This window comes from Halyomorpha halys, unplaced genomic scaffold (genome assembly GCF_000696795.3).
Source record: "Halyomorpha halys isolate HHAL.00 unplaced genomic scaffold, Hhal_1.1 Scaffold490.1, whole genome shotgun sequence".
NCBI lineage: Eukaryota > Metazoa > Arthropoda > Insecta > Hemiptera > Pentatomidae > Halyomorpha > Halyomorpha halys.
The window spans coordinates 1,117,209-1,142,882 of record NW_027106788.1 but is presented as its reverse complement, the minus strand read 5'-3'; the positions used below and the strand labels follow the sequence as shown (position 1 = coordinate 1,142,882).

General features: G+C 31.0%; 1 protein-coding gene across 1 annotated transcript in view; it reads right to left on the bottom strand.

Annotated features, from left to right (window-relative positions):
- Window positions 1-25,674, bottom strand: part of pip (heparan sulfate 2-O-sulfotransferase pipe) — a 211,671-nt gene that overhangs the window by 59,712 nt on the left and 126,285 nt on the right. The window lies entirely within an intron of this gene.

Genomic DNA, 25,674 nt, shown 5'->3' with positions numbered 1-25,674 from the left:
CCAGACAGTGTAAACAATTTTTACAGGAGTTGATAATTGGCCATACTTTTTCCAAGTTTCTTCTCAATATGGAGAGATAGTGTCATGGCCTGGGTAATTTGGCATGGAATGACCCAGCACCTTCTAACTAGGTTCTTGTACCGTTTTCACACAATTGTCTCACATTGCCTTTAAGCCCAAGATACCATAAATATTCCAGAATTACCACATCCCGTCATTCCGTCTCCTTTCCTCCGAGTGCACCATCACATGATAAATCATTCCTAATCCGCTCCTCAATCTTGAGGTATTCTCTTCATCTTAACATTCATCATGCTACCACTTCGAAGACAATTTATTCCTTTCACCGCCTCCTCTACATTCAAGCCTATGTAAATTAGTTTCGTCACAAGTATTTTTAATTAATATTATTTTTTTGTACAAGAGCAATTATAAATTAGTTGCAATCCCAAATTTTCAATCATAATTCAAATACAATGTTCTCAGAAAAACATTTTAAGCAATAGCTCCGCAATTATTGAAACGTTTTTTAGAGATCGTTGAGTTTTAACAAAGAAGTGGAACAATTTTTCTCTTAAAAATTGGTACACAACCAAACTTAAAGGTTAGATTTTTCGAAAAGAATAGACTCCTAACTGTCGGACCCGGGTCAAGTCCGGATGTTGAAGATAATTACCTTTTATTTTGTTTTATCAACAGTGGATTGATTTTGGGGTTGGGACATCCTTTTTCTTATTGGGCACTACCTCCTTCTATAATGTGGTTATCTAGTTTTTTGTTGGATTGAAGGACAACGTTGGCTGACCACATCACATCCTTCTATAACCGTTAGTCAAAAAAGAGTAATTCCTCACCAAGAACTGAACTTGAGATTCTTCATGAAAAGAAGCTGTACATTTTTTATTTTGTTTTGTTTTTTAAAATTATTTATATTCAGTAAGACTAGTTAAATAACAACTTAAACAGAAATACAATTTGATAAAAAAAGATACCAATTTCCATTGATTCCTGGTTGAGGATACGCAATCGTAATGCCGAGTCACACAAATACACTTAGGTCCTAGAGGAGCCTAGTCCAGCTTGTGATGGAACGGCATTGGAGAATTACCCAAAAATAAATAAACATTTTAATATTATTATCATTGATTCACTCAACTCATTAATTATTATCTAAAAATTAATTAGTTTCACTTAGATATTGTTTTAACTTTTATTCGATTTTACAAAAGCAACATCCTTGTACGTCTACTAGATTTTAATTCCTTTTTTTAGGTATTCCTTATTCTCTAATCTTGAGTGGAAAGAAAATCATAACTAAAAAAAAAATGGAATTTATTTTTATCTTACACATTTATAAAACAATAATCCTTACTGCCTTTATTAGACCAGTTACCTTAACTAGGCAGTAGCTGACCCAGATAACCTTAGTCAAAAGCCGAACAGCCTTGCCATTTGGATTGTATCGGAATATGGAAATCCGACTCCAAGGATCTGATGCAGATCTGTCCTGTATAATGTTTGTAGTGCACAATGAGCCCATGGTCATGTGCAACTACTGCATCCTATCTATATGTATTCAAACGGAACTGTTTTCTTACTAACGGAACTTACCATAGAAGTAAAGGGGGGAATTTTTTTATCCAAGTAGCTATGAATCCATTATTAAGATACATTTTTTTTAGGGAAGGGGGAATTTTTCCGCGTTTTTAAGTTTATTCATATCTATAGGGCCCCTAGGTAAACGTCCTTAAATTCCCCCAACTTAGATCAAGAAATACAGGCCATCCTGAAGCTTACCGATTTAATTTAGCCTGAGAGGAAAAGCAAAGATTTATTTCGTAGATCTGCAACGAAATACAAGTCAATCAGCCCAAGCCAGGTTCAAACCAGCACCACTACAAACACAAGAATGTAAAGATGGGGCCTCAACTTGCTCGGCTACTATGGACTCTTTCAATTTTGACATTTCATAGCGTTTTTAAGCTTTAGTACACCTTCACAGCCTTTAAATTTATTTCAAAATTGAGTTAGAGAATTCTTTTAAGGACCTAAACCATTTTTCCTTTTCTCGTCACTTTTTTTTTTAACGATTTATTGTAATAATGTGATATTTAAAACAATTTTTATCTATTTTCTAAACTAATATGCCTTTTAAGTTTAAACTAAAATATATATTGTGAACTAAAATATTTAGATTGATATCTTTAAATTATTTGACTTATTGATTTTTTTTTTTATTTATTTCCACAAACATTAGTAATTTAGGAGTTGTACCAACCTTGAAGTTAATATTCATAATTACATTGAAACTGATATAGCAATATATACGATGATTGAATTCAAAATCCCTTTGTAAACTCCATTACAATAATATATTAAGTATTCTTTTATATTTTCTCTTAGCATTGAATCTCTTTGTATTAAAATGAACTTTTCTTTCATTCATGTGATTCAATAATAATTAATTACAATGAATTTAAAATATTAGTTTTTCTCACAATTTTCTGGTGTGAAACTTTGACATTGTGTCATCGAAAATTTAGAAATATTAAAATGAATGTACTAATTAACAAGTCTGGGAAGGTTGCCATTTAATAAAATGGTGTCTTTGTTTCAGTGCGTTTCTGGGAACAATGTTCTGGTGTGTTCACACCTGGGTGTGCCCAATCGCACAAGCTATGTATAATATTATAAATGAGTTTTAGAATTATATATGTTTTCTTCTTTTATCCTAGAGTTTTGGTGCCATGGTAATTATTAAATAAAAAGTAACTCCACAGGCCTCTAAGTAAGCGTTTAATTCTTATATTAGTAGCCATTTACAAGATTTTGAAATTACAATTTTTATTAGTGAAGTATGAATGAAAATAGTTAACGAGATATTCAAAGCATCATATCATTACAATCTTTTATAATATAATGGAATAATAATAATAATGTGAACCGGTACGACCCACAAAGGGTCATGGGTTCAGTACTTTGTAAAGAAGCACTGTTTTTAGAACAATGGTTGTACAAGGAGGTGATTTTTTTCCAAAATCACACTCAACTGCCAGATTTTTCTCCAATGAAGGTTACCCATTTTATGAGGGTCAACTCCAGGAGGGCTCCAGAATACACAGTGTTGACTCACGGTTATGGTGTAACATAATATAATTATCTGCCACAAACGGATTCGAACCCGAGTTAGTAGTATAGTGCCTTACCACATAGATATGGACTTGTGCGTGGTTGTGGGTGGTAGTAAAATATCATGTTAATTTACACACGTAAACAATTTAAATAAATTTCATGCAAGTACACTAGAACATTAAAATATAAATCATTAGTGGATTATACATCGAAAACTTCATTTTCTGAGTATTAATTTCGATAGAATTAAATTTTATTTAAGTATTTTATTAAATATACATATTAAATACTAAATAATATCGATATGTATAGGAAGAAACATTTCGATAAAAATATTGATACATTTTTTTTTAATGTAGAGTTTTTAGTAACTTCAGCCTACTAACAGCTCAAAAATTAAAATAAAAACTTAGGTATTATAAATATTTTTCTTGAAGTAATCTAATGAAATACCTCTTACAATTAATTTTATTTTTATAATTACTTGATGAGTATCATGTCATTTATAAAAAAAAAGGAAATCAGAAGAAAGTAAAAAAAGAAAGTTCACAATAAAATAATGGAATAAGTTTTATGACCTTAAAGTGAGAGGCACTATCTCTGATCCGCAGTGACAGTTAAAACTTCGGCGGTTGTGAAGCGACTGTCATGTTAACTGTTACATGTATTCGCTGAATGCATTTTGTCAAGTTTTGATAATTTATGAACTTGATATTGATTCTATTCAATATTTTTAACCGTATAACAGTTATTGAGCGGTTACTGTAATGGTCATTTCTCGGGGTATCGATAGGTTTTAGTCAGCTTTACTACCACCGTGTTGAAGGACTTGCACACTGGCTCACTTCTTATGGCTATGAAAGAAACTAACTGTTGCTGTGTTAGTGAGCGTTAAAGTGAAATGGATTTATCGAATTTATATCGCACATAGAAATATTTTAATTAATCTGTTGATAAATATTAACGTAATTAAGGGAGCAATATTATTATATAAATAACCGCATCTTATAATTAATAATAAATATTACGAACTACACTGTATCCAATTAATACAATTGTGCCCTGACCATCGCATGACCGCGGACCCACAGGACTGCCCAAAGACATCGGACTAAATGATCCATGACCCCAATCGGGTCTTTCCTAATGGAACTCTTTACGTTACTGCCCGGAGGACCATTTTTCTTTTGTTTGCTTCCTTCAGCTTTGAATTGAAACACGCCATGTCTTTTCTTAGAGAGGAGAGGAAATAAATGGGTTTATATGTGTCATATAACGGAAGATATGACGAAGTCATTAGTTCTTAAGTCCAATATGAACAGTTAATTGTAAATAGCAATTAAAACAGTAAGAAACAGTTTTAATTGTCAATAACCATTACTTATACTTAATACAATGTTACTGCATCTGCCGTTACTTATTGATATACAATTATGAAGATCTGAAAGATACGTATAAGACTTACATTAAGTAAAAAATAATCTAAATAAAATAACATTATTCTTGATAACGGGGCTTAAAAATGGGGTTAACATAAACATTTTTAATACTTTTCATTTTTTTTTTTTTACGTGTATTGGACACCAATTTTAGATTTCTCAAAAAATGAATGAAAAAAGTCTGGGAAATTCAATTTTCAATATACAGAATGTTTTAAAATATGTAACAATTCCAGTCATGTTAGGTCAATGAATAGTTATAAAAAGGATTCTGAATTTATATAAATAGGATAAATTAAATTAAGCACAATTGCATTTTAATTTTTCGACTAAAGGCAGACAGGATGATACACATCTGTAAAATAGTGAAGGTCAGGTGGTACAACAAATAGAAAAAAATATTCCAATTTTTCATCCAGTTTAAGAGCTTGCTCTTTTATTCCAATGGGATACAGTCAAATAAGCACAAGAAAAGGAGTTTTGTAGCACCTCTGTAACTTTATATATTTATGTTATTATATATATAATTAAACAAGAGTGAATTACTTATAATTTTGATTCTAATGATATTTATTATTTGGACGGTCTATTTTGAAAAGCTAGTGCGAGTCATAATTATGAGGCGGAATGTAGTACAGGCTAAGGAGACCAGAACTAGGGCATTGGCCAAAAAATTTGAGGTCAAAGATGAAATTCATAATTACTATCCTAAAGACATAATTGAGCAGTTTTAATAACTTCCATAAAACTTTCGAAACCTCTCTCTGTTCTCTGGTTAAGTAGAACTATGAGTATTATTGTATTTTATCAATATAAACATTGTAATATTTTGATCTATAAATCAGGGTTTAATCCTGAGATAACATAGCAAAAAACAAATGTTTCAAAACGTTTTATAGGCACTATTTATATCGGTAAATAGAGGAATGTTACTACTCACAACTAATAAGGGCTACAACACGATCAGTCGGGATGACAGTAAAAACAAAGATTGAAGTTCAGATTGATTATGTAATGTTAAGACTGATGGATTACCGAGAAATTTCTGAAATTCTATTATTCAAAATGTGAAGTAAAATAGGTACTCAGAAAGGAAAAAGGAACCTTCGAGTTATATGTTCATAACATGTGTTACACTTTATTATTAAAGAAAAAATGTCATATTTTATTTAATTATTTATTAATTTATTCGTTATTTTTTTCATTATGGATACATTTATGACATACAATAAAATTAAGCGCTGATCAAAAAATATTACATAGTCATCCTATCGTCCATTGACACTGCCTGATGCCCATTCACACTGCCAACAAACAGTATTTGTCACACGGGCGATGACAGACAGTGCCTCGGGAGTACTAACTGTCACTATGACTAACTGGTCATATTTTATTCGTAATTACATTCACGTGATTACTCACAGGCTTGGTATTTTTTCCAGTAGAAAATTAAATCTAAAAGATTAATGGTACAATATTCTTAGGAATACATTTAACTATTTTACTGAACCTTATTAAATGAACATTTAATTTCTAGTAAATAATTAAAAAATAGGAAATTTTATGATTCGAAATCTAAAACATATAATGGTTTTCGTAAGGTGAATGTTTCGTAAGAAATAAAACATCAAAAGCTATGCAATAATCGACCGATGTCCAATCCAGAATATAATTATATTATATTATTTTATAAATATTTATACAGCATTTTTTGACGATTCTGCGATAATGTAGTATCATTCTATGATATCAATTAAAAAAGCTTTATTTTTAAAGTGTCTTGATACTTTGCAATGAGCTTAGAACCAGATCATCAGAACAATATAGTCATTGTAAATGTATGGAAGTGGGAGTTCCTTTAGCATAACACAATTGTGTCAGGTGCTATTTGAATCTCCAAATTTCGTTACTCATCAGTTTCATTACAGATGATCTAATAGTTTTACCATTTCCAATGGAAAGGTCAACTCAGCTTGCTGACTATGATTCACTTTTATGAAAGAGAATGATTCTGTAGTTTAAAGGCATCGATCAATAACCCATAAGTATTACTCTATTATAGTAGTCCTCAATTTCTTCCACGTGTTCCACGAAAAAATCTATTAATAAATTAAATTTTTAATCAGTTCAAATATTTTGAGAAAAAAAATTATGGGATACTGCAAAGATAGTCTATAGTTTGTTTTTTCACCTCAATTTTTGATTACTTTAATGAAAACTATATATAGTTACTAGCCAAAATCGATGGGTCTCCCTAGTACAGTTAAGGGGAATAAAAATTAGTGGCTATTTCAAAATGTTAAAAAAAAATATTTTTTTCATTCGAAGTTCCATATCATTAAACTACCTATAACATTCAAAAAACCTAATCTGTTTACGTTCAATAGTTCCCAAGATAGTTTTTTAAAAAAAGAACATTTCATGAAATATATACTAAATAATCAGTAGTTAGTGAATATATTTTGGAAAACTGTTCCTTGGAAACCATGAGACGTACACATATCTATTAGCACAGAAATTAATGCCAGTTTAACGTACTTTATAGTAGTTTATAGCGTTTATTTACGTAGGGGTTTTCAGGTTTTATGATATTTGCTTAAGAATATGAATTTTGACTATATTGCAATCATATCATAGTTTAAAACTTTTGAACAAGAACAATAAAAAAATTGTTATTTTATGTTCAATTCATGGTTTATAACCAACGCCATTTCACAAAATATCCTATATTTCATACACAGAAAAAATTCATACAGTTAAAATTCATATTTAAAAAAAAATAATCTGAAAAACTGAAATTGAAGCTAATCATAAACCAGAGTGAGCTGTGTTGTGGTATTAAAAAAATTCATTTTTTTGGGTGTATAAGTGTAATCTTCGGCAGACCTCTAAGAATAGACATTGGTTTTTCGGCTCCAAGCAACATTTAAGTTTTAAACACAAAATAAAGTAGTTCTCGAGAGTAAGATACAATTTATTATAATACAAGCCTTAATAAAATAGGTCTATTCTTTAAAATTTGTTAAAAGATAGTAAAAAAAAAGAACTGATTTACTAACTTACGAATGGTGACAAGGTGCAAAGAATGAGTATTAGAGTAGGTGACATACCTGTAAAGAAAAAATATCATCAGGTGAGTAATGAAAAATGAATATTCTATGTATATAAAAAAATAATATAAGATCAACCATGTCCATAAAACAATAATAGCCCGTATAGGTGGATTCAAAATATAGTATAAATGTATATATGCAATTGTAAATAGAATTCCTTATTTCGGGATCTTTTTTCAAGTTTATAGAGCTCCTCTTGATCTATGTAAAAATCTACTTTTTATTTAGAACACTTTTAACATATTGTGCTGATATTATGAAGTATAGCATAATATCTTAACGCCCCGGTTCCTCGCTACTTCCCTATTTGTTAATTACTGTAACATTTATAGTAAAAAATTATCAATAAGTTGTTGGTAGATATTGTATCCCCTTTCTGAATCCCCTCCCTAGTCATTTCTAACATACGGAGGTTTATCTACAGGGTACCACTCTATTCTAATCATGGTGGGGAGTCAAGTTTTTATTTCGTGGGTCCACCAGGGAAAGAAATGTCGACCCTCCGGTTGGGTTTACAAATTCCTATTGTTCATAATCCAAAGTTAAACAGAAAGTTATTGGAAGGGGCTTATATTTAATCTATATCTTAAAGTGAGGGGTCCCGCTTGGTTAAAGACCTTTGATCAATTATTTTCTGTTATATTAGCCAGGGATCAAATCTTTAGCCATGAGACCCTCCTTGGAACACAGATTATGAAGCCTTTTTGAACACTTATGAATTACTTATTAAGTTACTAATTGAACACTTATTGTTACTTATTGAACACTTATGAAGTTACTAATTAAGAAACAAAGACAATTATTAAATTTCAAAAGTAATTTGTAATTAGACAGTCAAATTCCACATAATGTTATAAGAAGTACTCATCATTTACTTAGTGTTGAGTGCTTAAGTTCAAAGTCTGAATTACTTTTCGTTATGAACCACTACGTCATGATTAATGGAATCATAATTATAAAATAGGAAATTCCAACTTTAGCCACCCAGGATTGAGAAAATAAATTTTTTCAGACATTTTTATTATTAAAAATAAGATTGTTCGAATTAACGTTTTTATTATTTGTTTGCTTTATAAAGTTTATTTGTTGATTGTAAAGAACACAATGCCCTCATCTGCATAGCTAGTTGAACCCGAACGCGCTAAACTATACCGTCCCGTTGAATTGTTAAACTAATGACCACAAATCGTAGAGCTCCTAAGACGATCGTTAGCGATATCAATTACCGCACGATACCGTTGCGATTAACTGCGGTCTACCGCGCGGCTACATGCCGTGCTACTAAAATGCCATTAAATATCGTTAATGAACACTTTGATAGCCTTCTCATTTTTTATTTCAATAGTAAATAACTATCAGAAAATGATATGATAAAATTTTTATAGTAAAATTTCTTAAAATATAATTAAGTTGTTTATAATAAATATCCCTGTCGTAAAAAATAAAATAAAAATAAAGAGCCTATTACATTAAAAATCTAATTTTGTCCAAAAACACTGCTGACAATGCCACATAAAACTCCTAATATTTGGAGATTCGGCAAAATACCCACAAGACAAAAATGTTTCCAGCAAAAACTCCATCCAAGTCAGTTTTGTGCAACTTCCCAGAAAAATCAAAGAGAGATGGATCCTAGTTATTTATTTCATATTTTCATCCCTATTTCTTTAATATTTAATTGTTCATTATATTGATTATTGTATTATAAATACAAGTCGTATTTACTACTTCAACCTGACAAAGAAATATATTTGATATGTAACTGAATATTAGTATGTATTAACACTACAATGCAATGTTATTAAGCTTTGTATTAGTAGGTTTGTATAGAATTTGCATTGCATTTTCTCGATATTAACAAGAACTAATAATACGACAGACTTGTTTATTTTTATAAATATTTAAAAGTATTTGAACAGACGTTTTCTAGGATAACCACCACGAGACATGATGAGTTAAGAAACGATTCTCAAAATCGTTAAAATTATTTAAAGGATCGGTTTAAAGTAACCGCATCTACTACTCATTCTCGTTTGAAACTGATTTCGAAATATATGACCTTGGATATAATTAACAAACAATAGTTAACCAATTTTTCTGGTTATCTATTCTGTGATAATTATTTTTTAATCACATCCATACTCAACGATCGGTGGTGGAACAAAAATTAAAAAAATAATTTATAATTGAGAAGGTTTAAATCAAAAGTCAATATATTTACACAGAGAAAATTATAGGTGTAGCTTATGTATATAAGTAAAATATAGATCAAAAATGTTGATTGTAACATCTATTTGACAGAGAAAATTTTAAATTTTGATTTAAAATCAATAAGTTTTAAATGAAAAATTTACATTTGCTTACAAAACCTTTACTTATGATAAGTGAATAGAATACATATTTTTTAAAATAGCATACAATTTTTTTTATAATAAAAGAATAGGATGTCTTTTGCAGTATACTTTTTTTCTTTCCTGATTTATTTTCCATCCAATCATGCGCTTACTTTTTTTCAAATAGTTTCAACTATATCTGTTTTCAATTTCACTTGTATCAGTTTTTTTTTTTTACATTACTTGTTTGTTTATTCTTATTATTTATACTTTTTTATGACCATCATATTTCCATTTTCTTTTAATTTACACTGCTCATTTTTATATAATTATTATAATATTCTAATATGATTACAATATTATTAAATATATTATTAATATAATATTACACCATTTTAAAGTTCAATTTTTTTTTTCTCTTTTTGATATATTTTATTGTTAATCCCCTATCTGGACACTACTATGGATTTATCACTTGGACCGACTTCCTTTATTAATTACATGAGGTCATATTATAATCCTTCAACATTGTTCACTTTTTTCAAATAGCAATATTTATAAAAAAAAAAAAAACAATTTATTACATAAGAGAGGGATATTTGTAAGTAATTTCCACATTACGACAAAAAGCATTAGTTAGTACGATATCTTGATAACATGAAAATAATTCGTTGGAAATTATTACAAGAGTGAACGTTAGTCGAGTTACGAAAGGCTTTTACAAATTGGGCGGGCTATATAATTTATTATTTATAATGTTGCGGACATGAAGAAGACACACGTAGATAATTGTTTTGAAAGGAGGGAAAGGAAGGGTATTTATTATTATATGTGTGGCTATCAGGGTCCTTTCACTGCTGATGGGCCGCTTCGAATATTGGCCGATTGCATAATAGAGAATGCATCCGTCCTTATGTAGCCTAACCTGGGTGTTTTCCTTTAATGGTCTTTTGCAAAGATATCTCTTAGTCTAGGCTTTAAACTGCACGACATTAAGTGTCCACATAGTTTGAATGTTAATGAATGTAAACTCAGGGAATTTGTGACATGCTCACTTTGGATTGGATATGTGCATTGCGAAAATTGTGGCGATGGGAAGGATAATATAAGCCTGAAAATGGCCTAAGAGGTTAAGTGTTTCACAAGTTGTACAAAATGAAGAAATGTTTCGTCGTCTAAAACATTTGTTTTTCCTCGTAGATTATAGGGAATATACACTTCAAAAATCTTCCAACTTATACTACATTTTCTGCCCTTCATAAAATTATCCCTGCTAATAATTAAAAATAACGAATGGAATAGATTATTATATTTTTTCCATTTCATTATTTCCTGATATTCAAACTGTATTTAAGGTCAAAATATAAAAGATAAATGTGATAAGCAACAACGAAATGAAAAATTTGTGAAACCACCCATTGGTAGCATTCCAATAACATCTTTACATTAGAAGGTCTCGATGCCATCTTCGTATTTGTCACAAGGTAAGTAACTTCCATTGTTAAGTGGAGGTTCAAAGCTAAACTGTGGAAGTTTTTCAGTTAGAGTTGAAGAGCAGTTTACTGGAGCACCCTTGCTGACCAACATAGCACCAACAACAGCCAAGAAGCTCCAGCAGTTTCAGAGCAGCATAATCAGACGCATATTACGCCATACTTCATTACAAAGAGACAACATCCATACAACACTCGACCTATCGACGGTGACAGATGCCTCCAGCACTGCACAAATCCTCTATTCAGGACACTGCCACAAAGATGGCAGACCCACACAAAAGCCTCAGACTAGACTGAGGACAAGTTACTGAACCATTACTGGTACAACAAACCTGGTGTGCCCCGACACTATCGGACTAACACAACATTATCTTTTATCTATAATATTCAATTTCCTCAGCTCCCTCTTTAAATGCATTATTTTCTTCTTCTATGCGTAATTTTCTTTTTGAGTTATGAGTTAGTTATGAGAGAGTTCCGACCCTCTGAATTCAAGTTACACTAATCTTAATTATTAGTGTCTACGTTTCGGCCAGAATATCATGCCTTCTTCAGGGCTGAGAACGAACCGCACCCCAAATCATCTTCTACTCATATGTAATCGACGATCAACTATCAACACATCATTATAATTCTAAAGATAATTTTGATTTCGAGTTATAGAGTCTTCCGGGCCTCTGAATTCAATTTATACGAGCCTAAGGGTTCGTCCTGACGTAATTTTCATTTCGAGTCATATAGAAAAAGGGTTGATTTCTATACTTACATAGTTTTGATAGATTGATTTAATAGATTTTTCGAGTTTCAGCATAGCTAAGGGTGTACTTTTCAGTATCTAAGAGGTATTGTGTTATAATGTTTAAAACTAAATCGGAGCATTAAACGGGAGACCGGGTCGTGCGATGGCGGGGACAGATAGTGATGTACCGCTTTGTTCGCGAGCCATCTCGACCGTTCGAATGATTTAATGAAATTGCAGTCGTGGAGGAATGTTGGGATGGAGGAAGCCTTCAGCCGTCCAACGGCCACTATTTTTGCCTTTCATTACGGTCTAGTTATAGCTTCATTCAAGAATTCTATCGCCATGGTGTTATTTATGGCACATACTTGAGTAAGAACAGTTATTGAACCGCCAGTGTTTAAAAAGAAACATATCAATTTCTTGTACCATGCATCGTAAAAAATTCGCATTCTTCAATTTAAACTAATTTAAAAAAAAAAAAAAATGAAAAATATTGAGGGATGAAATCAGCTAGTCCTTATCCTCATTGAAATAGTTCGATGAAGTTTAAATAACGAATATATAAAAAATTCAAAATTATCTTTAACTTTGTTTATTTCCAATAAATAGCCAATTCTCATTGTTAGCAGTAATGGAAACTGAATAAATACTTAAAATTACAAAAAAAAAAAAAAAAAAACTCGAGTTCGAATCGGTAAATGTCGAGATCATTAACATTAAGATTCATGGGTTGGCAGCACCGTTATCTTTTGTTAAACTGTTTCTTGGGATAGATAATGTTAAAATTTGTTATTTTCTCCCCTCAGGAAACCTTAAAATACGAATTTTTATAGGGACTGAAAAATCAAAAAAATTAATTTAAATATTTTCGCTTTCCCCGAGCTTAAGATTTTTATTTCGAAAATCGCAAAAAAAGCGATAACATGAACACGAATCAACAAATCCACACAAAAGATATAAAAAAAAAATTCTCCTCACTTACAGATCTTATATAATTACATTCCCTAGTTTATTTTAGTGGCTTGCAGTCTAATAATATTTAACATTAATTTATGTTTTTGTTTTTTTTTAATTTTGCTATTGTTATTGGTATACATTATCATTAATTTTTTTTTTTCCCTCTTAATTGAGAATTTGTTACAACTCTTGAACTATCATCTTCTAAATATTAACTTCCCGTTGATGAACGGTACCTGGAAGTTGATGACACTAGCAACCAGGATATCGGTCGGCCCCTGATGGGACCATCAGATGTACATCATGTCCTAAGGTAGCGGCTTCCAACTGCCCTCTGTCGACCATTATGAGATGATTTTTTCTTTCCGTTCAGCCTTTCACCTCGCCATGGTGGGTAACGGAGCCTTCATTTAGAAATAAGTTCAGTGTAGCAGATTAGGTGCAGGCAGTTTGTAAATGTATCATGGGACTTCCGCAACGATATAACATTCTTCTCTGTAGACGGATCCTATTTTATTTGTCTTTAGGGGATTGTACCAGAACAAATAGGAATTCGTCCCAAAGGGCTAGTAAAGAAATTTATTCTTGAATATATGAGACATATAACATAAGTATCGCCGAAGGCAAACCGCCAATAAAGGAAAAAAGTTAAGAACTTACTCGTACGGGTTCCAGTAAAAAAATGCTTTATTGATTCTGAAGTTCCTCTGTATATAAACCATCTGCTGATCTATTCTGTCAGCTGATATTGCAATAACAGTTAACTCAGGCAGTTAATTAAATAAGAAAACCTAAATTTGCTGTAAAGATATAAAATATACTACATCACATTTCCTGCAAAAAGTTTACAATTGCGTAAATTGAACATAGGTTTTCCTCCAAATAAAACTATTTCATTAAAATAAATTTCACACAATTAACTAAACACTGCTTATTATTATTATTATTTTAAATGTTCAACGTTTCGGCCCACCTGACCATAATCGAGGATAATGCTAACTATAAATTCACAGCTTAACATTCAACTATAAACAATTTTTGATGGCTATTCTGCTCCGCTCTAATAAAACTCGACAAATAAACCTATGTGTTTTACTACTTCATTTACAAGTAAATATACTTTTAATTGAAAATAATCCTAACATTGATATCACTCCCTTATCAACAATATTATTATATGAAAATTATTTTACACTCGTTATATTGTTATATTTTCCAACGCCAGGCTAAGTCCGAGATTCACTCCCGCAAAGGACAACATTCGTGATTCGCCTGTCCCAAATTACTATTTACTTCCAAATTTGATTGTGATTGCTAAAGAGGAATCGACAACATCGATTTTGGAACATACAGGCCATTACCCGACCTTTACACCACAACGAATCCAATCTAATTACATATATGCGAATAATAATTAACTTTAACTTTAATTTAAATTTAATTGCCACGTAATAATCATTTCTCAAATAAATAAATTTATTCAATATTCTAAATAACATGTACTTATCTATATAAACGACTATGTATATAACCACATTGAAATACCCAGTACAGTTATACCCTCCCTCGACGACCTTTGATCCCGAACCCAGGTGTTGATCTTGGCAGTACCCCAAACCACAAGGACACTGCCTCCGGTACCGCTATGGCTGTCTAACCTCAATCGTCTTCATTCGCTCTCACGTTCAGAACTAACTTCAGTCGCTTCTTCCGGCACCGCCACTTTTCTCGAACGGTGCATGATAATTCCTGCGCCTTCTCCGCTAGGGGAGATCTTCAGGGCTATCAAATGGTACGAGCTGTGCTGTAGTAATTGGGGCAGCCGGCTCAACGTGATGTGGCTATTCGTGAAGCTCACCAAGCGTATCGGCAGCCAAGATGTGATACCGCTTATCTGCAGAACGATTAATTTGTAGTAAGGGGGGAAAATAGTAAATAAAAATCTGAAAAAGTAATAAATAGAACATATTTTAAACCGATACACAAGAATAAAAAAAAGAAATAATTTCCACACCGATTCCTAGTTTAAGCTCATTCTTCAATGCAGGTCGATGTAGGGAATTTTTTCAAAAAACGTCTCTACTCGCTATAATTAAATAGATATAATCTTAGAGTCACAATCTATTTTATTTTTATCTCAATGCAACTTATAAATATTGAAATAAAAGACAAGCTTACACTATATTTCAGTAGAACAATTTTGATTTCCAACTAAAAAATAACAAAATCAATGTATTTTATGTTTTATATAGTTCATAATATATAATATTAGATACTAGATATAGATAGACAAAATAACACAATGAATAGCTCTATTGGTAAACAAAGAAGCAGTTTGCATATAATTCTAAATGTTCCCGAAATTATGACATAAAATTTAATACATGAATGAAATATGGTCCGGGTGCGGTAAAAAAAACTCAAATAGTAGATAATTATACTATTTTATTGAGCCAACGTTTCGCCCCACGTTGCAGGGCTTCGTCAGGGCTAAAAAAGATACAAATACTATTATAGTTACTGCCGTCAAAACAGATATGCATTCTGTCTCATCATTTGATTTGTATTTTTTTTTCTTTTTTCATCTCTTTATTTGTACTTTCTTTAATATTTCTTCTCTTATCTATCTGTTACTATTACCCTTTTCATTTACTATTTACAACCTTTAATTTTTCTTATTATATCTTACTTTTTTACATTTTATACCCCTGTTATTTTACACTTATGTTTTTTCTTTTTTTCCTTTTTGTAACTATAGTGTTTGTATCTTTTTTAGCCCTGACGAAGCCCTGCAACTTGGGGCGAAACGTTGGCTCAATAAAATAGTATAATTATCTACTATTTGAGTTTTTTTTTTTTACCGCCCCCGGACCATATTTCATTCATCTATACACACGGTCAATCAATAGTCTTGCAAAATTTAATCCAGAATTAAGAAACCCAAAAGTGAGTAAAGACACTATCGAAGAGCCTTCCGGTAGCCGAAGAGAGGGTAGATGGAGGCACATGGAGGACAAGAAAAGGAAGCATGAGAGCATGAGTAAGTCACCTTCTTTCTACATCTGATTCACACCATCGCCAACCATCATCGTCATTAATATGCAGTTTTCAAAGCCCTCAATCAAAATTCATTAACCTCAACCGCAAATGTTCTGTTTCGGTCACACTTCATCCCCTGTAGTTACAATATATTTAGTATTTAACATTCTGTTGTTCAACCAACCTCTAGATTGTAAATAAATTCACTTTCCGTTACCTTATGTCTTATTTTCATTTCCATTAATTTCATACAGTCCACAAGCAATAATCAATCAACCAGTCTGTCAAAAGTGAAGTAACGCCTTGGCCTTTGGTTAAAGGCGCACTTCATACAGGTAATATAAAATCCAACTGTATAAGATATTAAATCAAGAAGATATTATAATGTATACCAATCATACTTAAGTGCGAAAAGATGTGAAATTTCAATATGAACATATTCAAATTGTTTTGGATTTATTTAAGTATCACATTTCTGTAGACATATTTATTTTTACAATTATCACATTGAATTTCAATATTAACTTAGGTCGTAGGGAGAAAATGCCGGTTCTGTTCCCTAATATTGAGGAGGACTTATGGACTTAGAGTATAGGCTAGACCCTACCTTAACCTAACCTCTGACCATCCCTAACCAACTTTAGTCTCCTTTAAGACACTTCTAACCATCCTTAACCACATTTATTTGAATATTGGAGTACTTCCTGTTCTAAAAAAAAATGAAACCATTTGGAGAAATATGATATCTCTAATACCAAGTACATTTTGGTACCTCTAGGAGTTCTCTAATATTTTATTTAACCACTTTTTGCTTTGAACTGAGCAACTCAGTTACTTATTATTTCTTTACAGCCTGAGGACGAGACAGGTTGAAGAGGTCTCTTCCGTAAAAATTCTATTCCGACGAGGACGTGCCAGGAGACTATTTCCTAGCTCATTCAGCTGTGCTCTTGCGGTAACAGCCAACCCGACAGTTCAGTTCTTACCAGGTCACTATTTACATAAGAAAAAATAGGATTTACCTCAAGAAGTTCCTGTTAAACTCCTGCTATCTGAATAATTCACACAAAACTATTCATCACCTTGAATAAAAATCGGTATACTTACGTAATACCGTATATAATACTTACGTATTAATCCGATCAAAATCTGAGATTCCATAACTTGAATCTCTAATATGATCTTGAATATGAACTCTATACATAACGTAATTTTTCTTCAAATAATTAACCACTCAATAAAATAAAGCAATATATTCCTCTAAACACTTGTTTCTGAAATAATTATCTATAAATATATGTTCCTTATTTTTGAAATACAACAATCTCATGAAAACGCAAAACTATTTTCACAAATTACTAAATATTTAAAATAAAGTTTAAAATCTATGAATGCTAGAGATACACATTATACAGAGATAGTTTCAAATAATTTAAAATAACTGTACGACAGTTGTCGTCATGAAGGTATTGACTGTCGTAAAAGTATTGTCACACTAGGTTTGTCTAGATATAATTACTACCAATCTCACAGCTCCTAAAGTGTTGAAAATTGAATAATATTAGTCATCATGACATTATTTATTGTCTTTATAATATTGCTGAAACTTTATTCTACAGCAGCAACTACTATGATGTAAACTACATTACTAAAATTTCATGTAATTGCATGTCTGAAACTGAAATTATCTTTCGGTTGTCAAAGTAATAAATTAAGTAAAAACTATTTCATAAAATAATCATTTAACAAATTACATCATTAAATAAATTATACTATGTAATATTATATAATAAATTACTTAAACAATAATTACTTTTATTTTATTATTTAAAAGACTAATTATTAAGAAAAATATTTCTAATAACTTTATTTCTGGTCTACTATAAGCTTGACCTTTAAGCAAAAACGTAAAGTTTTGAGTCGAAAAACGTTTCACATAGTTAAAAAATAAATAGGTTTATAAAAAGTAACTTATTTACATCAAACTTTGGAAATCATTGTTTCAAAAGCTAATCTATCGTCCAAAAGTTAATTTAATGAATTTATTTTCTTATTTAAATAAAAATTAAACAACAATAAATGCAAAAACAATAACGTTACTTTGGTGTCTAGACTCCCTAATGGCTATGAAAATCATGATAAATGGGTTCTCTTCCTTATGCATACGCCGTTGGACACTTAATACGTAAGTATTCGAAAATCTAACAACATAATTATTTTATTTAATTGAATCATGATGCAATTATAATTTCAGAAAATTGCATAAGAACTGTGACTAATGTTGTCAGTTTCCTTTGTTTCGGACCCGCCACACATCGCTGCCTTGAAGGCCTTAGTATCGTGTGCCTAAGTGAGTTCTCAGCTATACAGCACGAATATATTTTAGCACATCGCGTATTTATTTCATACATTAAAACATTAACCATTTTTCATATTTTATTACTAATACTTGAGTTCAAGACAACGGGAAAATGAAAAGTGTGAGAATTTCTTAAGAAGGTAACGCTTGATGTTTTAATGTGAGAAAACGGCTGCTTCTTTGAAGTCAATTATGGAGGATATTAACTGTTAATGACATGATAGTTAATAGTAATACTTATTAACTATCAAGCAAATCTTGGTAATATGACAGCAAATATTAGCTTACACGATAGTGGTGACAGTGGTAATTTACTATTACTATGATTATCACCGTCACCAAGGAAACCCTACTTATATTTTTGATTTATTTTATACATCTGAATTGATGTTTGAAATAGAAAGTACATCAATATTTAAAGTACTCAACATACTGATATCTTAATTTTTTTTACTAAACTAATGAAATAAATCTGAAACTCAAAAAATATAGAACTAAACATTCACTTAGCAATACTGTAGGATCCCGAAATAGCTTTACACTTTTATTTTGAAAATGTTCTTGTACTGATAAATACTATTTCTTACTATCTTTTTAAGAAACGGTTCACCCATCGGCCTTTTTGTTACTTCTTTTATAACGTTCTTACTAGAATATTTACTTCAGAATTTTTACTTTCACTAACTGGTCCGAGGAGTACTTCGATTGTTAAAAGTTTCTAATTAGTTTTTAACATGGCCTAAATGCCGAAATATTAAAAAAAAAACTTTCTTTAAAATATTTTTAATTTTTTTTTATTTGATTTAAATAACCATATTGCATTGTAGTGACCGCTTTAATGAAAATAGACAAATATAGACTATGTAAGAATTTGATACTTAACTAAAGAAATAAAATAATTGTAAAGTTATGTAGAACATTTCTTTATTTTTTTTTTCTATTTCGTATTTATGGTTGTTTAAAGACTTCGTGTACCCTTAGCAGAGAGGACTATAAGCCAACTATTGAACTATATAAATCATCATTATACCTAAGAGGCGATCATCTATAACTAATACTTCAGCGACTCTTATGATCAAAAACATAAAAGGCTGACCCAGTTTGTTGATTGTCGCCAGTGCTGTCCAGCGCTACGAGAAGGAAGCACCTTTACCTAACGGAACTAGACTGTTAGGGATAATGACAAATGATTGCGGGGTAATGTTCTAACTGTCCCCTCTAACTGCAGGCCTAAGCCTATCTTACAGCTCTTGTTTTCTTTAGCTTGTAGCAGGATGAGTCCAAGAGAGCTTGGTTCAGAAGATTGTGGGTTCGAATCCCTCCTGGGTGAGTCAGAATTTATTTCACGGTTTCATGGTGGCCCCGAGAAATGAATCCTGACATTTCCACTCTCTGTATAGGTCATCAACGGAGCGCTGTTTGTAGCTGAGTTAATAGACTGCCTTGTGACTGGAGAGGTGACGGTTCGGATCCGCTCTTGGGGGTCGAATTATTAATATGGCGTTCCCACGAAATGAGATTTCCCCCCCCCCCCCACTACCACAGTTAGAATAGGTTGGTTACCTTTAGATTACCCCTCCCTATGTCAGAAATGATCTTAAAACTTAGAAAAATCTTATATCAGATAATTAATTACATGCAGTATGTATTATATTTTATATCTAGCTATTACTTTTAGTATATACTGAAGGCTAATTATTAGATTAATCAATCGTTAATACTAAAAAATAAAAATTGATAAATGCTACATTTAATGTCTCGAGTTACTAAACCGGTCCCCTCTCAATGATAATAAATCAATAAATTACTTTTTTCAATAGAAGCACAAATCTGTTGGTTAGAATGGATATTAGCATTTTAACAAAATGCCATTCTCTTCCCCCCCCCCCTGAAAGAACAAACAGTTTCGATGGTAAGGTGTCTCAATTTAAATAGAAAAAAATACAGACAGTGGACCAGGAATGAATTAGCACTTTATAACGAAAATTGCAGTTAAATAATAATAAAAACTGACTTATCTCAAAAAAATAAAATAAATAATCAACATAGAATTGAAACCCAAAAATAAATAATAAACAGTGAAGACAAAATACTTAGCAAAGCTCTTTAAAAATGGAAATAAATAAAATAAACATATCTATTTTCTTTTGCAAAACGAAAATAAACAAATTGCTTCTGGCATTAATATTGCCTTACAAACAAATACATAATACATTTAAAATCATTTATTTAAACATTAGCTGAATCTTTTGGGAGTTAATACGTATATATATAACACTTATGTGAACAATACAACAACAAACCATGAAGTAGTTTAGTTTAGTATCTATGTATATAAATTATGAATTAATAATGATATTCCGACAAAAATTGTTTAGTGATAGGACTTAGATGAATTATATTATTCTAGCATGGATAGGTGGTAGGTTTCCAATCCTGGTTCAAATAAACTATTTAGTTTTTCTTAAAACTAAAAGATTTCAGACCATTCTGAGTTCAGTGAATCCCAGTCAGGGATTAAACGGTGCTGACCACAATATCGTCTGATTAGGACACAAGTAAGAACTACCTCTTCTTGATGCACAGCTTTAATATTGTAATTATAAGGTTTAAATAGGCATGTGATAAGAAATAACTAAGGAGAAAATTCTTAGTTCAACAACACGTTCCGTTCCAGCTAGAATATTTTCATCTCACATATCCTTTTTTCTTAAAAATCCAAAAAATATGTATGAAATATATAGTAAAATTGTTTTCCGATTTTACTATAACTATTGCGATATTCTATAAAAGAGAAAGTATATTGGGTTCTTCTACCTTTCTAAATCTGTGGCTTTTGATGGAGTTTTCTAACTCAGTTATTTCAACCTATTCTAAAACCTAGAGATTAAAGTTGGAGAGAAGAAATAAGTACATCAAGTGGGACTTTTTTCTCTGTCAGAATGTCAGTTTGTTTCGTTTTCTCGGAGTTTCTCCTTCCTAGTTACATGTACTCTGAGGTTTTCTTGTATTTTTTTCTTATTTTATTTTATTTTTTTAAACTTTGCCATAACACGTACTTCACTTTCTAGTGTCAGGTACTTTAAACAAGTGCGAATGTCAGGGTGAAATAGTCGTGTTCTTATGTCGTCGACAAAGTCCCTCAACAACGATGCTGCAATATTATTATTTCGGATATATTAAAGTTCCGTCCATTAGAGTAATATACTTTGTTTTGATGCAATTATATCAATGGTTAGCTTCACGGAAGTAAGTAATAATTTTAAAAAATTAGTTAGTAAAAAGTCTAATTTAAGTTTAAAAAGTATGGTGCGGTGCGATCATACAATATTCACTCACCACCGTACTTGATATAGAAATTGACTGTTGATCTTCTCAAACTAGTAGTTTACTTACACAAGCTCTAAAATGTGTGCCTTTATTATGGTAAAAGTCGTATAAAATAAATAAAAACTCCTTAAACGTTTTATTTTATATAATTTGTTCGCTGTGATCGGGTTGGTAACATTCCATGTTGTTAATAGGGTAAGTCACTAAAATACAGTAGTCTAACAGAAGAGAACGAAATCATATACCCGTTAACGTCAAGGAATACGATCAGGAGAAATCGAACGTTCCTGGGTACTTCCGATTTACCAGACTGTCTCTTTTCTGACCCCGTCAAATGAGAAAAATAAATCATTTACCTAATTATCAAATTCTTTAAGAAAATTCGATGTATTACTCTATGAGATTATGTTTTATGAGGATATGACCTAATTGATGTGAATGAAAATTTATTTTTACACAAACATATTGAGTTAAATCAAAATCATTCTGTTTTGGAGAAAATGCTGAATAAAGAGAAAAATTAGTTATACACTCCTAGCAAGTCGACTTAAACGAAAAGGTTTATAAACACCTCAGGCAAATGTCCACCTTGAATATGATGGGCTAGGCTCTTCTAAAATATAAACCATTTTGCGAGACTTAGTTGTTTTGACAAAAAAACCTTTAAAACGAGTATTTAAATAAAAACTCGGTTTAAGAATTTTTCATTTCTCCAATACTTCCTCATATTCCGTATAAAGATGTGTAAAAAGTAACATGTAAATTAGTAGATAAAAATAATATCCTTCTCAAAAACGAAAATATGAATGTAAGGAAATTTACAATTATTAATAAAAGAAAATTAGCAATTACGTTATTTTAAAACTACTAAATAAATACAAACAATAATAATTGATTACGTCTAAATTAATTTTTTTTTATAACTTTTATTGAAACAGAATAGATTGATATTTGAATAGATTCTATCACACTCATAAGCACTATGTATTAGGAATGTAAGTACACAATCATACCATATTAATTAAAAATAAAAAGTAAATAAATAATATTAATAACAAAATACAATTAAATAATTAAGTATACTCTAAAATGAATAAAAATAAAATTATATATACCATAAATAAACAAAAGTGGATAACTGAGTTAAATAATAGAAAATACGAGAACTGAGGTTAAAAAAGTAAAAAAAAAAAAAATAGTCTTCATAATAACAAAATTTTAAAACGCAAACCGATCAAAAACATATAATGTGTAATGCATAACGATTAATTACAGGTACTATTATAAAGTTATAGCATTGCGGTGTATAAAATGGGCGTTGTAAGGTTGTAGGGCTTAGTAAGGATCGGATCCCTAAAATGTTAATAAACACTGAACAGATGGGTGAACGACCGAAACGTAGATGGGGGATTGCGTTAAGACTGATTTAGTAGAATTGGGTTTGGAGGGGCATCACTGGAAGGATGTATGTAGAGAGCGGTTGGTGGTATCGGCACCGAACCTTCAGGTTCGTTAGGCCTTCATTATTATTATTTAAAAAAATCATTTACACAAAACCTTTTCCTTTATCTATTGAAATATTTTCCAGAATAATTATTATAATTCCTAATTAGTTCAGAACTTATTATGTAAGTCGTAGGTATATTTAAATATTTTAGCTGTCCTATTGTAAATTTGGATTTTTTTGGGCTGCATGTTTTATGTTTTATTTTGCTTCATATACTTAAAGTTGTTATATAATACATAGCATATTGTTGATAATATGCTACTTAGTCACGGACAGTTTTAAGTTAGTCATATTAAAAGTTATGCTGCATATTGCCAACTATTCGCTAAGATAGTTCCTGTACCAGCTGTACAGGAAGCAGGTGCTTGCTAGATTCGTGGAACGGATGTGACTTCAAAGGGTGAGTCAACCAGTCACTATTATAGGGTTAGTCCAATCCTTGCAAATCATAGTTCTCAATGAAAAAGCAAGCATGAGTACTTCCTAATATAAGTTTCCTAGCAGATTCCAGACTAATTAAAAACCTATATGTATGTATTCGAATATCTAAATATTATTTATTTTAAACAATTTAACCATAGTATCCTATAATATAAAGGAAACATAAACATGGTAACTCCCTTCGCCCCATCATTTCAAATATCAACGCTTCTAAACTCAGTAAATTTCTTCTTCCTGCCCTTAAAATCCTCAGCCCTAACTCTTATGATATCCGTAATTCCTTCCACCTTAAAGAAGTGTTACAATCCTTCAACATAGCAGACAACTTTATCTTGACTTCCTTTGAAGCCGAAAGGCTTTTTACTAACATCCCCATTGACAAAGCCCTTCATATCGTTGATAAGAACTGGACTATAATTCAACCTCATACCACGCTTAACCCCTTGAAGTCCCACAACAAAGTTTCCTATTTTTTTTTTTCAAATTGAAAGACCCTATTCCTTTCTTACACCGTTCCAATGTGGTTTACCGGATATCCTGTTCAACCCCATGCTGCAATTCCTTCTATATCGGCGAAACTAAAAATCAACTTAAGAACTGCATTTCTCAGCACGAAACTTCTATCAACTCCTGTAATCCACTTGCATCTAAATTATCAGAACACGCATTAAACCTGAATCATACTTTTAATTTCGACAATCCTTCCATTCTTTCCACTGTCCCCAATCACACCAAACCTCTCATCTTGGAGTCCATTTTCATAAATTTAACTGAGAATTCCGTTAATCATAAAGTTGATAAAGACTGCTTCTCCCTTACATATCGACACATTTTGAACATAAAAAAACCCCTCATAATACTTCTTTTCACTTCGATCTGCATTTCAGAAGCCTACTTTCTTGTCATATCTTTTATTCTTGTCTCTCTAAATTCTCACCATTTATTTAATTATTTTTATATTTACTATCCTTCCTGTTTCATTTATATTCATGTATCTCATCTCTTAATTTATATTCATCTGTTTTATATTCATTTTATTTACTTAATTTATATTCATCACATTTATACCTTCTTAAGTGTACTTATATTAATTACTTTATTCTTAATTTTCTATTATAATTTACACTTCTCTGTATCCCCACTGATTTGGGTATATTGTCTTTCTTAATCACTTACACATATTGTAACCCATTATTTTATACTTTATTTCTCCTTTGTTTTTCTATATATGAGTGTTTTTTTTAAATATCTCTTCTCCCCTCTATTATGTATATTACCATTTATTGTTTACCTAATTTAAATTTTTTTTTTACTATGTTTACTTTAAAATTATTTCCGTTATTGTGGTGTGCTAACTGCCATCCCCACTCCTCCCAATACAAACGGCTCAGTCTGTCTTTGACTTCCGTCAAAACAGGTATGAATTCTGTCTCATCATTTGATTTTATTCTTTTGTTTTTTCATCTCTTAAGTTGTACTTTCTTTAATATTTCTTCTCTTATTTTATCCCATCTGTTACTATTACCCTTTTCATTAGCTGTTTATAACCTTTAATTTTTCTTATTATATTTTACTTTTCATTGTATACCCCTGTTATGTTCTACTTATGTTTTTCTTTTTTCTTTTTTTTGTAACTATGTCAAGTGTTTGTATCTTTTTCAGCCCTGACGAAACCCTGCAACGTGGGACGAAACGTTGGCTCAATAAAAATAGTATAATTATTTACATATAGGAAGATGGTCAGGGTTGCGGTCACAAGTGAAACGAAAATAGTTTACAACTATTT